At 44.9% G+C, this 17,719-nt stretch overlaps 1 long non-coding RNA gene across 1 annotated transcript; it reads left to right on the top strand.

The window, feature by feature from the left end:
* Positions 1–347: 347 nt before the first annotated feature.
* Positions 348–16,247, top strand: LOC132377941 (uncharacterized). The gene is made up of 4 exons (XR_009506850.1): positions 348–538; positions 10,877–10,947; positions 13,650–13,732; positions 15,721–16,247. It is a non-coding gene; the product is annotated as an uncharacterized LOC132377941 (long non-coding RNA).
* The last annotated feature ends 1,472 nt before the right edge of the window (positions 16,248–17,719 follow it).

Raw genomic sequence — 17,719 nt, 5'->3', positions numbered from 1 at the left:
ATTTGTTGGAGGTACTCAGTGTGTTGAGCAGTATTTGTGGGATGAAAGTATTTGTTGGTATTTTGTGTCAAAATCTTGCTTCAGGACTGGGTCTTCCACTATCAGTAACATAGTGGGGCCAGAGAAGATCAATGGAGCCAGGGGGCAAGGAAACTCAGTCTCCCAGTGGCATAGCAGGTTACCTACCGGCCTTGCTGAAGTATTGTTTGTTTCCAGTCCGAAGGTTGACTGTGTGTGTGGATTACTGAATCATTTGCAGGGTGTCTGACTCAGGAGGCCTCAGGGAACCAAAGTTCAAAGTAAATTTATTATCAAAGCACGTGTATGTCACTGGACACTACCCAGGCATTCAAAGTAGGACAAGGAAATACAATGGAATGGATACAAAACTACACACAAAGGCAGACAAACAACCAATGTGCAAAAGAAGCCAAAGTCTGCAAATACAAACAAGCAAGTAATAACTAAGCACTGAGAACACGAGTTGTAGTGCCTTGGACAGTGAGTCCATAGGTTGTGGACTAAATTCAGAGCTGAGGTGAGTGAATGTACCTATGATGCTTCAGGAGCCTGATGGCTGAAGGGTAATAACTGGTCCTGAATGTGGTGGTGTGGGTCTGTATCTGTTCCCAGTGGCAGCAGCGAGAAGCAAGCATGATCTGGGTGGTGGGGGTCCCTGCTTTCCTGCACTGTCAGTCCTCCTTGTCAGTGTGCTCACTGGTGCGAAGAGCCTTACCTGCGTTGGGCTGGGCTGTATCCATCACTTCTTGCTGGAAGAACGCAGCAGACCAGGCAGCATCTATAGGAAGAAGTACAGTCGATGTTTCGGGCTGAGACCCTTCGTCAGGACTAACTGAAAGAAAAGAAAACTGATCTCTTCTTTCAGTTAGTCCTGACGAAGGGTCTCGGCCCGAAATGTCGACAGTGCTTCTCCCTATAGATGCTGCCTGGCCTGCTGCGTTCCACCAGCATTTTGTGTGTTTTGCTTGAATTTCCAGCATCTGTGGATTTCCTCATTTTTCCGTCACTTTTTGTAGGCTTTCTCATTGTTGTGATACAACCAGTCAGGATGCTCTCCACTGTACATCGATAGAAGTTTGTCAAAGTTTTAGATGACATGCGGATTCTTCACAAACTGCTAAGAAAGTGGATGTGCTGTTGTGCCTTCTTTGTAATGGCTGTTACATGCTGGACCCAGGCAGATCCTCTGAAATGATAATGCCGAGGAAATTAAAGTTCCTCTCCTCTCCACCTAATGTTGACTGGCTCATGGACCTCCGATTTCTTCTTTCAGTAGTTAATAATCGGTTCTTTGTTTTTGCTGACATTGGGTGAAAAGCTATTGTTGTGGTACCATTCATCTTCTTCCTATGTGCTGATTTCATTTGGCCAACAACAGTGGTATCGTCAGCAAATTTGAATCCGGCATTGGAGTTGTACTTAGCCTCACAGTCGTAAGTATAAAGTGAGTGGACAGGGGCCTAAGCACACAGCCTGGTCATTGATATGTGCTAATGGTGATTGTAGAGGAGATGATGTTGCTAATCTGTACTGACTGGGGAAACCAAGGATGGTTCCACAAGGAGCCACCAAGGCCTAGGTTGATTACCACACTCTTGAACCTCACTCTTGATTAGTCCACTGCCCAGAAGCAAAGGTTATTATAATAGCCACAGGCCAAATACTATTTAGTCATCCCTCTCATATGAGATTGCCTAGGAAGAGTCCTGATCTGTGCTGACCCCAGGTCATTGGGTAAAAAGCAGATTCCTGCACCTGACCTGCTGAGATCTTCCAGCATTTTGTGTGTGTTGCTCAAGACTCTGCTGCTGCTGCAAATCTGAGATAAAAATCAACGTTGCTGGCAATATTTAGTAGGTTAGTCAGAAACTATGTAGAGAAAAACAGTGTAAACATTAATAGATATAGATGTCACAAAATGGTGTCAGAGCTGGCTATCCATTTTCTCTCGGTCTCCACCCTATCACAGATATTTCTTTGTCTGTTTCATCTTTCCCCTATCTCCATAACACAAACAGGCCTATTTAACACGTGCTTCGATTATGGGTCACTGACCTGAATCACCTGACTCAGCTGAATAATTCCAACATTTCCTGTTTTGTCTCAGCTCAATGTGACTGGTTGGATGCTGGATCTGGCCTCAGCCAGCTCTCGGAAAGGATGAGGACACAGGAGACTGCGGATGCCGGAATCTGGAGCAACAAACCGGCTGGCGGTGACGGGGCAGCTCCCTGTCAGAGCTTTCCTGTACGGTCACTACTAAAGCATGCTGCCTTTGGGACAATGCTGTTGAAGGGGAAACAGTCGCCAGCCTCTTTTCAGATTTCCTAAGAGGTTACGGTGAAAGCTGCAAGGATCCTTGTCTAATTCATTCTGAGCAGCTGTGTAATACAAGGTTCTTTGATTTACAGGCTGCTTCCATAGAATGATGACAAGTGCAGCTTTAAGATCATCAGCCTTGTGAAAGACATTCTTTGGTGTGCCTGGAACTTGTTGGTCTTCCAGCACAGCAAGCAAGATGTCTGTAGAGATATGCTACTGACTGGCACATTCCGGGCTGCAGAGGGACATACTGAAGCTCGGTGCAGCCCTGTGAGGAAGGATCATAGTCTGGGCTCCTTCTGCTACTGGGTGATTAAGGGACAAGTCTTGTGAGGTAACCCCTTGTATCTATTGCCCCAGAGAGTCACATGACTAGCACTGAAGATCAAAGTTCCACTTTCAAAGAGATTCATTTTCTTGTGAACATACTCAATAAATCCATAATAGAATAATAACCATAATAGAAACAATGAAAGACCACACCAACTTTAGTGTTCAAGCAGAGCGCAAAATGCAACAAACTGTGCAAATACAAAAAATGAGAAATAATAATAAATAAATAAACAATAAATATGAGGAAAGTGAGCCCATAGTTTGGGGGAACATTTCAGTGATGGAGTGAGTGAAGTTGAGTGAAGTTTTCCCCTTTGGTTCAAGAGCCTGATTGTTGAGGGGTAATAACTGTTCCTGAACCTGGTGCTCTGAGTCCTGAGGTTCCTCTATTTTCTTCCTGATGGTAGCAGAGAGAAGACAGCATGACCTTGGTGGTGGGTTGCCTCATGAGGGATGGTATTTTCCTGTGACAATGCTCCACGTAGATGTGCTCAGTGGTGGGGTGGGCTTTACCTGTGATGAATATATAGAAAATAAAAGATGCTCTAACACTTCTGAATGTATTGATCCAATTGCAGTAAGCATATAAAGTGATTTGCACTGTTTCTTCTTTTTGTATAGATACTTTATTATGAATAGCATTTATTTTTGAAATAAAAATAACAAGACAATCTGCTGGAGGAACTCATCAGTTGATGAGAGGAGAAGGACTTGTTAACATTTTGGATCAAAGCACTACATCAAATCCCAGAGCCACTGCCCACAGTCTGAGTATGGATAGTTTCAGACAACCCACCCTGCAAAAGCTCATTTCAGGGAGGTAGCACCATCAACTTGCGGGAGACTCCCGGGAGAGGTGGGATGTCTGCAATAAAGTGGCTCCTTAGCAGCTAGCCAGGTAGTTTAAATAATGTTAGCTATGCTAATGAACGAATGACGCCTGTTAAACTCAGCTCTCCCTCTCCCGCTCCCGATCCCCAGCTCTCGCTCTCCCAAAAATCAATTTCCAGGGTATTGTATAGCATTTGTGGGTGTCAGGGAGCCACTATCGATTTGCCGGAGACTCCCAGAACTTCTGGGAGAGATGGGATGTCTGTAGTCTGCTTTTGGACTCCTCCTGCTGAACATGTGAAGATTGACCATCTGGATGGGTTGGGTGGGTGGCATAGTCTCAGAGCCATTAGTGTAACACTATTACAGCGCCTGTGTAACACTGCAGGGAAATCGAGAGGGGAAAAAGGGACAGGAACCAAGGGATGGTGGAACAAAGCAGAGAAGGGTGGTGAGGGAGGGGGCAGACAAAGAGGTATGTCCAAGGTCATGTAACTGTATGAAGCTAGAGTGCATGTACGTGCTTAGTGTAAATGTGTATATAAACTCTGAACAACAGAGTCTGCATTATAAACATCCGGATTCTCCTTGTCGTTGTACCGAGATATCATTTGTCAAGCCACTGGTGGACAACAGCATCTCATATTTAAAGAATCCACCCACAAGCATCTTGCACCCCTCAGAACTGGCGTGGAGACAAATCATCCCTAACCAGCAGGGATAGTCCAAGAAGAGTATCTGAGTACACAGTGGAGTTCAAGTCCTGCCATTGTCTGTGAGGAGTTTGTACATCCTCCCTGTGATTGTGTGCGTTTTTCCAGCTTCCCTCATTCCAAAGATGTAAGGGTTTAATTGGACGGTGGGGATGTTACCGTATCATATATCCAAATAAAATAAAGATCTGGAGAGTGAGGTTAGAATCATTGCATATGGAAGGGGTGCCATTTAGAGCATGGCTAAACCATGGAGAACAGCAAGAAGCCAGAGATAAATTACAGGCTGTTTGAAACACTAATTCCATCATTAGTAATGCATGGTCACCATTACTTTGGGAAATTCACACTGACAACAGAAAAATAATTAAGCTGAATATGCCTCTGGAGATTTTGTTGTATTAAAATGCAAATAAGGAAGCTCAGTCAACCATCGTTGCTCCCAGCAATGGGTGGGGGAAAATACTAATATATATTTAACCTATTTTTTTATCCGGTTGCAGGCGCAACGAAACAGCTCACCTTCCGTCACACCATACTTTAAGAAATCCCAAAGCATCTCACATACAATGAAATACTTGGAAGTCCCTGGAATGGGAAGGAGGCAGACGCCCACGGCTCTTTCGAGGGCTCTACAACTCACGTTCTCAGTATTATTTATTTATTTATTTATTTGTTTATTTTATTTGCTCAATCTGTCTTGTTTTGCACATTGGTTGTTGGTCAGTCCTTGCAGTTTTTTCATTGATTCTATTGTATTTCTTTGTTTTACTGTGAATGCTGGTAAGAACATGAATCTCAGGGCAGTATACAGCATATAGGTACTTCGATAATAAATTTACTTTGAACACGAAACATTACTCAAAGAGTAACGCGTACAAAATGCTGGAGAAACTCACCAGGTCCATGGACAGGAATAAAGGGACAATGTTTCAGGCCAAGACCTTCACCAGGATTGGATCTGATCAGGACCAGAGTCCTGATGATGGGTCTTGGCCCAACACATCAGCTCTTTATTCCTCTGAGCTCCTCCAGCATTTTGTATGTGTTTTGAACACAAATGCGTGTAGCTGACGCTATTTAAAAAGCGTTTGCCCCGGAGCACGGAGCATCCTGACTGGTCGCTTCATGGCCTGATATAGCTATTCTGTTGCACTGCAAAGAAGCTGCAGAGAGTAGTGGACACAGGCCGGTCCATCACAAGTACAGCCCTCCCCACCATTGACATTATCTCAGCAGATACTGCTTCTCGAAGGCAGCATCCATCATCAAGGATTTTCATTGACTGGGCCATGCCCGCTTCTTGCTGCCATTGTCGGACAGGAGGGTCAGTAGGCCTGAAGTCCTACATCACTGAGTTCAGAACAGCTACTTCCAATGACTGCATTTCCAGTAACTCAATGCCTGTGAAGCACTTTGCTGAGAGATATGATAAGCTCAGTATAAACATGAGCTTGCTCTGTGTTGTTGACAGTTACCCTGACCCAACATTTGCAGTGAATGAGAACAAACAGCCTTCCTCCCACGTATTTTCAAACAGATTCCTTCCTATTGAGCTAGTCACATTCTTCTGAGCGGTGAATGGTGAGCTGGATGAGATCACATTTTGCAGCTGTGCTGTGTACAAAATTCCAGGGAAAAATTCCAGGCTTTAGGATATGATCCGAATAAATTCAGATTTTTAGTTTGTCTGTTTTGGGTTGGAGTCATAATGTCTGACAGAGGCAATTTTTTTCCCCAAGTTCTGTCATGGGGAAAGATATCCAGGTGGAAGAGATTCGAGGATATTATCGAAGTGTCCTGGAAGATAAAATGCAACATCTTCACCCATGTTAAAGGTCTACAGAAAGTGGTGTATACAGCCCAGTTCATCACAGGCAAACCCTTCCCCAACAGTGAACACACTCACAAGAAGTGTTACCACAAGAAACCGGTATCGATCGTCAAGGCCTCACTCTACTTGGCTGGAGGAACAGCAGCTTTAGATCACACACCACCAGGTTCAGGAGCAGTCATTACTCCTGATCTGCCGTACTTAACTTCTCTCACCTCAACACTGACCTGATTCCATAACCTATCAATTCATCTTCAAGGACTCGACAACTCGTGTTTTCCGGATTTTTTTTTATTTACATGCTTTGTCTCTTTTTGCACATTGGTTGTCAGTCTTAGATTATGTATGGTTTTCATAAATTCTATTGGATTTCTTTATTTTCCTGTAAATGCCTGCAAGAAAATGAATCTCAAGGTAGTGTACAATGGTATATAACTGTACATACTTAGATAATAAATTTCATAATGTAATGAAATTCATCATGTAGGTTATAAAACAGCTGCTCATTCATGAAACCAGGTTTTTACTGGAAGGATTTTTTCCCATGCTTACATGGCAAAAGCATTAACATGATTGCCAACACCCACTTCCACAAAGTGAGTCCAGTGAATATGATACCTGCACTAATGGCAGTAGCATCAGTCTACTAACAAGTGCAGCATCGGGAGCTTTCAAAACACAGAAAGTAACATTACAGCACAGTACAGGCCATTCAGCCCATGATGTGCTGACTTTTTAACTTCTCCAAGATCAATCTAACCTTCCCTCTGACATAGCCCTCCAGTTTGAATCATCCCTGCGCCTATCTAAGAGTTACTTAAATGTCCCTAATGTATCTGCCTCTATCATCACCCCTGGCAGAATGTCCCATGCACCCACCACTCTGCATAGAAAAACTTACCTCTGACATCCCCTCTATTCTTTCTTCCAATCACCTTAAAATTATGCCCCCTCATATTAGCCCTTTCCACCCTAGGAAAAAGTATCTGACTATTCACTCAATCTACACTTCTTAACATCTTGTACACCTCTAACAAGTTACTTCTCATCCTTCTCTCCAAGGAGAAAAGCCTTTAGCTCGCTCAGCCTATCTTCATAAGACATGCTCTCTAAGCTAGACAGCATCCTGGTAAACCTCCTCTACACCTTCACTAAAGCTTCCACTCCTTCCTGTAATGAGATGCCCAGAACTGAACACAATACAAAAAGTGCGGTCTAACTAGTGTTTTACAGAACCGCAACATTACCTCCCGGCTCTTGAGCTCAAACTCCCCTTTTGGTAAGAATTACTCTGAATGGACGTACAGAAGAACATCCAAAGTCAGGAGCGACAAATATAAAAGCCCTCTGTCAGTGAGATGAGCACTGAATTTTGTGTTGAGAAGGACAATTGTGCACTAAATAGTTGAAACTCTGGGCTTTGTTGTCTCTTTAATACCAGAAAAAAGGCAACCTTGAGGAGGAGCTGCCAATGATTATTCCAATTTCCTCACTCTGCATGGGGTTAAATCCAGTCATTGTGCAATCATCTGCAATCTGTGCAAAGTCATTAAATCTAATCATTCTGCTATTGTAGTATTAAAATTCAAGAGTCTAGTTGGATCCACCCAAAGCCCTGACCACAGGAAGCTAAGGTCATCTCCTACAGCCAGTACCATCATCTCCCAGCACCTGCCTCTACTAAGCTCTGAGCAGATACCATGGGGACATTCAAACAACAATCCCCATATCACAGGTTGGCACTGTGTAGTCCATCCTCCTTGTGTGAATATGTTTAGAGATTTCATTCATACCTGGAATGACTGGCTTTCCTCAGACCCGCTGTTCCCTCTGCAGTAGAAGTGGGGGCGGAGCTAAAGATGGCACCAGAGGGAGACTTCTGCCAGCCCATCATCTTCCAATGTCTCTTCTCTCCTTTTCAAGGGTGCTGGGTCCTGTCAAAGTCCGTGATTGACAGCTGCACACAAACCACGGTTCTTCGTGGCAGTGTGTTCCCATTCTTGCAGTTTGCTGATTGGCTGAGCTTTCAATATCTCAAAGGTACATTTAATGTCAGAGAAATGAATGCATCCTGAAATGCTTTTTCTTCACAATGCTCCATGAAAACAGAGGAGTGTCCCCAAAGAATGAATGATGGTTAAATGTTTAAACCCTGAAGTCCCCCCTCAGCTCTTCTCCCTCCCGAGTGTAAGTGGCAGCAGGCATCAATCCCCCCCCCCACCCCAGCAGCAAAAAAAAAAGCATTGGTGCCCACCACTGAGCACTCAGGGCTGCAGCAAAGACACAGACTTGCGTACCCCAAAGACCAGTCGTTCACCTGGTATTCAACATACCACAGGCTCTCACTCTCCCTAATAAAGAGGTGTCTCCATTTCACAGCGAGAGGGGAGACATAGCAAACAACTCGCTGAGTTATGATGTTAAAAGTCCATTGTATAGCTTTTTCCTGAGTTCTGTGCCCAAAAATCTCAGGTCTCTGGGGAAAATAGCCAAAGATCTTCCAATCTCCCAAAGACACACCAGTCTCCTGCCGTGACACCAACCTTTGATCCACCCGTCTCCAGAGCCCCGAAATCTTGGACCTCCGTAGGCGAGTGAAGCTCTTAGGCCATGTCCTTGGCATGTTGAATATCGGCCAGTTGTGAAACCCCGAGAGCGGGTCCCATTCCCGCAAAGAACCGAAGTCAGTGTGTAACTCCAGGTCAGGGTCTTAAAAAGAAACCTGAAAGGGGAAAGTAGAGGTATTAAAGATGGAAATAGAGCTCCAGGAGTGGCTCGGAAGACGGTGCCTTTGGAGTGCGGCCTTGTGCGGCCCTGTGGACCTGATCTCTTACTGGTGTCGCAAATTGAAGCATCGTGGGGGATCGAAACATCGAGGCAGTGGGTGCAGCTGTTGGAGGCCCCTGCACTCATGTGATCCCTCTCTCCTTCCCTCTCTCTCGATGGTGTGAGAGTCCAGGGAACCTCAAAATAAACAGCGGTGCTGTAGGCTGTAACATCGAAATAGCAAGCTGTTTGTCCCCCACTCACTGTGATATCTCTCTCTCTCTCTCTCCCCCTTGTGGGTGACAGAGTGAGCCTGTGGGATGTTGAACTGTTGGGATGAACACTAATTGTTGAAGGACTGTAGACCATGGTCTCTGTTCGGGGATTTGCATGGGGGGTGATGGGATTGCTGATGCTCTCTGCTGGAATGAAGAGGGAGGGTTGATGATGCTTGTGCATGGGAGGGGGGAGAAGGGCTTTGTGGTTCTTCTGCTTTTTATGTCATTCATTCCTTGGGGTTTTTCTTCCATTTCAAGGAAGTCTTCAGAGAGTAAGAGTTTCAGGCTGTATACTGTATACATTCTCTGATATTAAACGGAACCATTCAATTACTAGTTAACTTCCTCGAGTGGAGGTGCAACTTATGAAAATTACCAGACATAGAAAAAAGAACAGTACAGGCCCACCGGCCTATGAATTTGTGCCAACCTATTAATTTACTCTGTTCAATCTAACCCTTCCCTCCCACAGAGCCCTTCATTTTTCTATCATCCATGTGCCTGTCTAAGGGTCTCTTTAGTGTCCCTACCAGCATTTTGTGTGTGTTGTTTGAATTTCCAGCATCTGCAGATTTCCTCGTGTTTGCCCATGTAAGAGTCTCTTTAGTGTCCCTAATTTATTTCCCTCCACCACCACCTCCAGAAGTGTGTTCCACACACCCCACACTCTCTATGTAAAATCTTATCTCTAACCTCCAATCACCTTCAAATGATGCCTCCTCATTCTGTGTGGTCTAACTAAGGTTCTTATGCAGCTGCAACATTAGCTCGTGTCTCTTAGACTCAATCTCCTGACTAATGTACGCCAACACATCATAATGCTTCTTAACACCCCCATCAACTTGCGCAGCAATGTTGAGAAATCTGTGGATGTGGACCCCAAGATCCTTCTGTTCCTCCCCACCACTAAGAATCTTGCCATTAGCCCTGAATTCTGCCTTCAGATTCAGCCTTTCCAAATGAATCACTTCACACTTCTTGGAGTTGAACTCCATCTGCTATTTCTCAGTTTGGCCCTGTATCCTCTCAATGTCCCGTTGTCACTCTTGACAACTTTCTACACTCTGGGATCTTCCAGGGAGATTCCACATTTGAAATGGCTATTTTTTTCCCTCAGATCTCTTAAACCTCTCTCTGGCAGGCATCAAGATCCCCACCAGCTTTCATTAGTGGTGGTAAGCTTCTTGCCAGCCCTCTCTCACCAAGGAAGTGGGAGAAGTGGTGATCTTCCATGTGGTGGGACAGGTAGGAAAATGGCAGATGGAATTTAATACTTTAGAATTTCTGAGGAGTGAAAGGATATTGGTATAAATGTCTAATAATTCTTACAAACAGCAACACAAGTTCAGAGTTCAAGGCCTGGAATTCAGAGTCATGATGGGCAAGTCCTGGAGTCAATAGCGAAGATGGAAGCCTGAAAGTCAAAGACAGAAGTCGGGCTCCGATGTTCAAAGCCCCTGGGTCAGCATGTCTGGAAATTGGAGGCCCGATGTCTGCAGATCCACTGGAGGCCCGGATGTGGCCTGTCCTTGGGTTGAAGGCCCGACTGTGTTTGCAAATGGGTGGGGGGGATGGGAGGGAGGAAAGGACTTGCTTTGCAGTTGGTGTTTTTGTTGCTGCTGTTCTGTTGGCATTATTGTTCTGCTGAACATGATGGGCATGACCTATGTTGGCACCAGAATGTGTGGTGACACTTGCGGGCTGCCCCCAGCACAGCCTTAGATTGTGTTGGTTGTTAACCCAAATGACGCATTTCACTGTATGTTTTGATGTGACAGGTAAATGAATTTGAATCTGGTTAAGACAGAAGACTGAGAGGTGATGTTACAGAAGTGAGGTTATAAATAAGGTGAGTGCACACAGTCAATTTCCAGGGTTGGCAATTCAAGAACTGGAGCACATAGAGGAAAGAGATTTAATAATCAACTTTTTTTTATGTTGAGAGTGGTACATACAGTATATGGAATGAGTTGTCAGAGCAAGTGTTGAGGCAAGTACAATAACAAGTTTTAAAGTAAAATTGGACAGATACATAGACAGGAAAGGTTTCGAAGGATATGGGCCAAACATGGACAAATGACTCTAGATTGGATGGGCTTTGTGATCAGCATGGACAAGTTGGGCCGAAGGATCTTTTTACCACACTGTATGATTCTACGTGGTTTTGCTTACACAATGTCATTGTAGTACAGGGGATGCAGATATTCACCAGATTATATCTCTGAGTTACCTATGTCCAACTGGGTGTTCGTGGCTGAAATGAACATGCATGGTGCGTGTCAGCAAAAAGACTATCCACAGCTAACTCAGTCTTACAGGACACCACATTCACAACAATACAGTGACAAAGTCGGGCTTACTGTCACAGGCACAAGTACACGTACAATGGGAAACCCTACTTCCAGCAGCATCGCATCGAAGAAGCTGCATTATGAACTGGTTCTCAAGTAATCACAAGTGAACACTGTTGCTGAGGACAGTGTGGGGGGTCCATGTCAGGGATCTGCTCTCCGCTCTTCTGGTTACCAGTGCTAATTTAGAAAGAGAATGCTTGAGGTGCATCAGCAACTTCATGACATGTGGACAGATGCCACACAGACCCTGCGCTTTGACAGAGAGACAGGAGAGTGTAACACAACATTCACTAAGTCAAATGAGTCCATGCAAATGATGACCATGACAGATACCTGACAAAACAAAATGCTTAATGATACCTTCGTAAACCTTTCTCCTCACGACAAGCAGTGACATTTCCAATAATCAAAGACATTTCATTGATCAGATGGCCTGAAGTGTATCAACTGTTGCTGAGCATATGATACCGGTAGCTGTAGAGAGGAAAACAAATCTAGATAGAAATTAAAAAATGCATCAAGTGTGCTGTTAGCTTTGCCCAGTTACAGCACCCTAGACAATAGTGCATAGGCCTCTCGCTTGCGGATGTGGGAGGGGTTTTCTGGTCTGGTCTCTCAGAGGGTAGGTCGTGAATTAATCAATCCTTATAATTACTTCTCTCCCATCACTGGATAAACGTCAGAAGATTCCAGAGTATCTGTCATCTTGTAAACCACTGCAACTCAAAGTCTGAACACACAAGGACATCCTGCAAAAGACTATATTGGCATAATTAACATTCTGACCAATAGTCAATGTAACCACTGCTGAGAAGGAAGAGATACAGGGGCAGGGATGTCATACGGAGACTCAGGGGCAGAGAACTGGCTTACCACAGAAGGCAAAGAGTGGTCGTAGACGGGTCATTTTCTGCAGGGAGGTTGATCACCAGTGGAGTGCCTCAGGGATCTGTTCTGGGACCCTTACTCTTTGTGATTTTTATAAAAGACCTGGATGAGGAAGTGGAGGGATGGGTTAGTAAGTTTTCTGATGACACAAAGGTTGAAGGTGTTGTGGATAGTGTGGAGAGCTGTCAGAGGTTACAGCAGGACACTGATAGGATGCAAAACTGGGCTGAGAAGTGGCAGATGGAGTTCAACACAGATAAGTATGAGGTGGTTCATTTTAGTAGGTCAAATATGATGACAGGATATAGTATTAATGTAAGACTCTTGGCAGTGTGGAGGATCAGAGGGATCTTGGGGTCCGAGTCCTTAGGACACTCAAAGCTGCTGCGCAGGTTGATTCTGTGGTTAAGAAAGCATACGGTGTATTGGCCTTCATCAACTGTGGGATTGAGTTTAAGAGCTGAGAGGTAATGTTACAGGTTTATAGGAGCCTGGTCAGACCCCACTTGAAGTGCTGTGCTGAGTTCTGGTCACCTCACTACAGGAAGGATGTGGAAATTATAGAAAGGGTGCAGAGGAGATTTACAAGGATGTTGCCTGAATTGGGGAGCATGCCTTATGAGAATAGGTTGAGTAAACTTGACCTTTTCTCCTTGGAGCAATGAAGAATGAGAGGTGACCTGATAGAGGTGTATAAGATGATGAGAGGCATTGATTGTGTGAATAGTCAGAGGCTTTTTCCCAGGGCTGGAATGGCTGGCATGAGAGGGCACAGTTTTAAGGTGCTTGGAAGTAAGTACAGATGAGATATCAGGGGTAAGTTTTTTATGCAGAGGGTGGCGAGTGCGTGAAATGGGCTGCCAATGGTGGTGGAGGTAGATACGATAGGGTCTTTTAAGAGAGTCCTGGATAGGTACATGAAGCTTAGAAAAATAGAGGGCTATGGGTAACACTAGGCAATTTCTAAAGTAAGTACATGTTTGGCACAGCATCATGGGCCAAAGGGCCTGTATTGTGCTATAGGTTTTCTATGTTCTATGTCGTATAGAGACTCAGGGTCAAGGTGCCAAGTTCAGCCATACCCTTGCATGTACCTAGTGGCCTAATGGATAAGACACTACCCTCTTAAATCAAAGATTATGGGTTCAAGTCCTTTCTGAGGTGAAACAAATTTTGCCCAGATAATCAAGACTAAAATACTCCTTTTAAATAAAACCAAAATGAGTGTTAGACAGGGGCATTTCTTGCAGTTTATCTAGTCAACTCCTGCTTGGCTCTTACTCACTCTGTGTCTTATTTTCCAATGTAGTGTGTTGAGAAGACCAAGTCTAACCCTGGTTCCAGCATCTTCCACAGGATCCTACCTCTCCACCTTCTCTCCGCTTTCAACAGGTACCACTCACTCTGTTATTCCCTTGTCCATTCATCCCTCCCCACTAATCTCCCTCCTGGCACATACCCCTGCAAACTACAGCTGCCCACTTACCCCTTCCCGCACTTCCATTCAACACCTCAAATAGGCCTTCCCAGTGAGGCAACACTTCACCCGTGAATCCGTTGGGGTGGTCTATTGTGTCTGGTGCTCCCTATGCAGCCTCCTCGATACCGGTGACACCTGATGTTGTTTAGGGGACTGCTTTGTTGAGCATCTCTGCTCCATCCACCAGAAGTGGAATTTCCCTGTGGCCAACCATCAGTCCATGTGCTCCTCTTTTGCCATGATGAGGCCATTCTCAGGGTGGAGGAGCAACACCAGATTCTAAATACCCTCCAACATGATGATACAAACATCGATTTCTCCTTCCGGTAAAATTACTTTTTCCTTCCCCCCTCCCCTTTTCTTCTATTTCCCACTCTGGCCTCTGATCTCTGCTCCTTACCTGCCTTATCACCTCCCTCCTTCCCTTTCTCCCATGGTCCACTCCCCTCTCGATTTCCTCTTCTCTACCCACCTGGCTTCACTCATCACTTTCTAGCTATCCTCATTCCTTTAACCCAACCTTTTTATTCTGCTGTCTTCACAATTCCTTTTCATTCTTGAAGAAGGGTCTCGTTGACTGTTTGTTTCTACAGGTGCTATCTGACCTGCTGAGTTCCTCCAGCATTTTGTGTGTGGTGCTCTGGTAGTTCTTTGTGTTTCTGCTTATTGTGCTTCAGCAACAGTGTCCAGCCTTCACCCTCCCCTACCCACACCTTGCTCCATCTGCCCTTCTCCTCTTTCCACTCTCTCCCTCTCTGTCTGCCTCTATTATTCACTTGCCACAGGTCCCCAACTCCAAAGCTCCAGCTCACCTCTACTGGACGCCACCGACCTGTTATCTTATACTCCTCCTTGATACACCAATCCAGTATCACCACTCCTCTTCTCCTCTCTATGCTGGCCACCTCAGCTTGCCACTCGCGGTCCTTGTGCAGGATTTCGAACCAGAATGTCGACCTAAAATGTTGACAACTGCTTGACCTGCTGAGCCATTTTTTGTCACTCAGAGACCTCTAATTCTGGCTTCCGTTCACCCAACAGCACAGACGGTATCAGAAATTTCAAAAACTTGATTGATTTGTGTTGTCAAGGGTATTAAAATGTGTGAAAGTAAGCCTGCTGAATAGAGATAAGAAGCACATCAGTTGTAATCTACGATGAATTATTATACTTCCTTGACAGGTCGGCTGACTGCCTCAGTTCCTATCTTTATTAATGCAGTATGAATAAATAAAGGCAACATCAGCGTAGGATACATTTGATACTGTATGTAATGTATTGTTCTCAGTGACACGATAACCTTGAATGAACTCAACACACCTCTTCAGAGCACCCCATGTACCCCCATCAATGCCCCACATAATTTTAAAAACATGGTCACCCCTCATCCCCCTGTGCTTGAGAATAATCCCCGACCATCCAATTGCTCCTTGTAACTAAAGCCCTCCATTCCAGGCAACATCCTGGAGAGTCTCTTCTGCACTCTTTCTAATGCTACCCCATGCTTGCTATAGTGTGATAACCAAACCTGCACACCCTATTCTACGTGTGCGTGAGAGATGCTTTAGAATCATATAATCGTACAGCATGTGAACAGGCTCTTCGGCACAACTGGTCCACAGTGAAGGTGTTGCCCAGCCAGCTGGTCCCACCTGCCATTTGGCCCATAGCTCTCTAAACCCTTTCTGACCGTGTGCTATCCATGAACTCTGCTGAGCTTTGTGGGCATTGTTGGCATCAGAATGTGTATCAACACTTACCACACATTCCAGCTGAGATGGTTGTTAATACAAACAAAGGCAGAGCTTAGTCATGATGGCGCTAAGCAGCGACTCCTTTGCTTGCATCTTTGGAAACAGCTCTATTTCCATCTTTAATATCTTTATTTTTCCCTTTCAAGGTTCTTTTGAAGACCTGACCTGGAGTTCCACGCTGACTTTGGTTCTTGCAGGAATGGGACCCACTCTCAGGGTTTCACAACAGACCGTTTTTCAATATGCCAAGGACATGGCCTAAGAGCTCAACCACTCTTTCTAACAGCTCATTCCAAATATGTACCATCCTTTGCATCAAGAAGCTGCCCCTAAAGGCCCTTTTAAATCTCTTGTTATGTAAAGTTGCAACTTGATGCCCCAATCTAATAGTCCTGTGTAGGAAGGAAAGCAAACCTTCTTCATGAGCCTACCCACCACTTCCAGGGAGCGATGGACTTGCCCGTATATCAACACTTCTGTGGTCTTTGCCTTCTAATGTATTTGCTTAGCCCGCAATAGACGTCCCAAAATACATTACCTCACCCTTTCTGGATGAAATTCCATCTGCCACTACCTCACCCTGAGAATCGAAGGAATTCTGCTCTAAGCTGTCGGACTCCATCTAAGTGAAAATTAAACAAAAAATGTAGACATCAGAAATCTGAAAATAAAAAAAAACAGAAAATTCTGGAAGCACCCAGCATGTCAGGCAGCATCTAAAGATTTCAAGATTAGCTTTATTTGTCACATGTGCACTGAGATATCCAGTGAAGTGAACGGTTTTGAGACATAGACTGAGTGGATAGACAAGAGACATTTTCCCAGGTAGGAAATGGCTAATACAGGGAGAATAATTTTAAGGAGATTGGAGGAAAGTATAGGAGGGCATGTCAGAGTTAAGTTCTTTACACAGAGGGTGGTAGGTATGTGGAATGCCCTGCCAGAGGTGGTGGCAGAGGCAGATATATTAGGGACATTCAAGAAACTCATGGAAGATAGAAAAATGGGGGGGGGGGTTTATATAGGAGGGAAGGGTTAGTTTGATCTTTTGTTTCACTGCCTACAATTCTGTTCTCACCCACTCTCCGTCCTCCTGGAGCAACTGTGGGTTCCCGTTCTCTCACTTCCCACCCCACTGCTCTCCACATTCAGTTGTCCAATCAGAAAGGGGATTGCGATAATGTTGGGTTTGGGGCTTGACGCCTGGGAATGATAGGCAGAAGTAGTGAGTTTGTTATAGCTCCAGTCACACCGTTTGGATGTGTCTGCTAGTTCTGGGCTGATGTGACCCCAGGAATGAACTCACCACAATGTCCACGTACAGAATCAGTAGCAACTTCCAGAGTTGAAATCGGAGAGGTTGTGGGCAAAGTGATCAAAGAAACATGGTGGAGTGGATAATTCAACTTTCGTACATGTAAACGGTCAGAAATGAACTGGGCTATTGAATGCTAAAGCGTATTTTATCTTGTTGAGTTGGGAAGCTATGTTAATTTGCTTCTGATTTAAATTTTTCTTTTATCATTCTCACTCTCATGTCTCCCCATTAAGAAAACGTAAGAATATTCCGGTAAGAAGAGATTATTGAGTACACTCAGCATGTTAGTCAGCAGTGTGACAACTGGAGTCGAGTATGACGTCTCTCCGGAGGGTTGTCTATTGGTGAGTCTTCAAGTGGCTGTAGAAGCAATCCAGGAACCACATACTCTGCTGAGGGGTTGCCTGACCTCACAATCCTGCCCCCTTTGCCACTTGGACTTAATCTAGGATGTTGGGGTGGATTCCCTCAATGGAGAATGCCCATGTGGTGACCTTGTTTAACGTGGGGAGGCTGAAGCACAGGCAGCCATCACACGGTCACTCACAGATCGGGGTCAGGGTCAGGGTCCAGTGGCATGGAGTGCAAATCGACCAGGGATCCTTCACTGCTGGAGCGTTCATCTGGCTTCATGCTGTTGTGGAGTGTCATCATCTTCAGCCAGCTTCACTGTCGAGGTCTTGGTTGGATCTCTCTTTGTCTGGAGCCTTGCCCTTGCTCTGCGAGTGACCCTATCAGAATCTAAGCAGCAGATGGCGAAACTCCAAATGGCACCACTCTTGGGAACTCACAAGCCTGTCCACCACAACAAGGTGATGATCTGCAAG

Source organism: Hypanus sabinus, chromosome 19 (assembly GCF_030144855.1).
Source record: "Hypanus sabinus isolate sHypSab1 chromosome 19, sHypSab1.hap1, whole genome shotgun sequence".
Classification (NCBI taxonomy): Eukaryota; Metazoa; Chordata; class Chondrichthyes; order Myliobatiformes; family Dasyatidae; genus Hypanus; species Hypanus sabinus.
The sequence above is the reverse complement of the archived record's forward strand: the minus strand, read 5'-3'. Positions and strand labels throughout refer to the sequence as shown.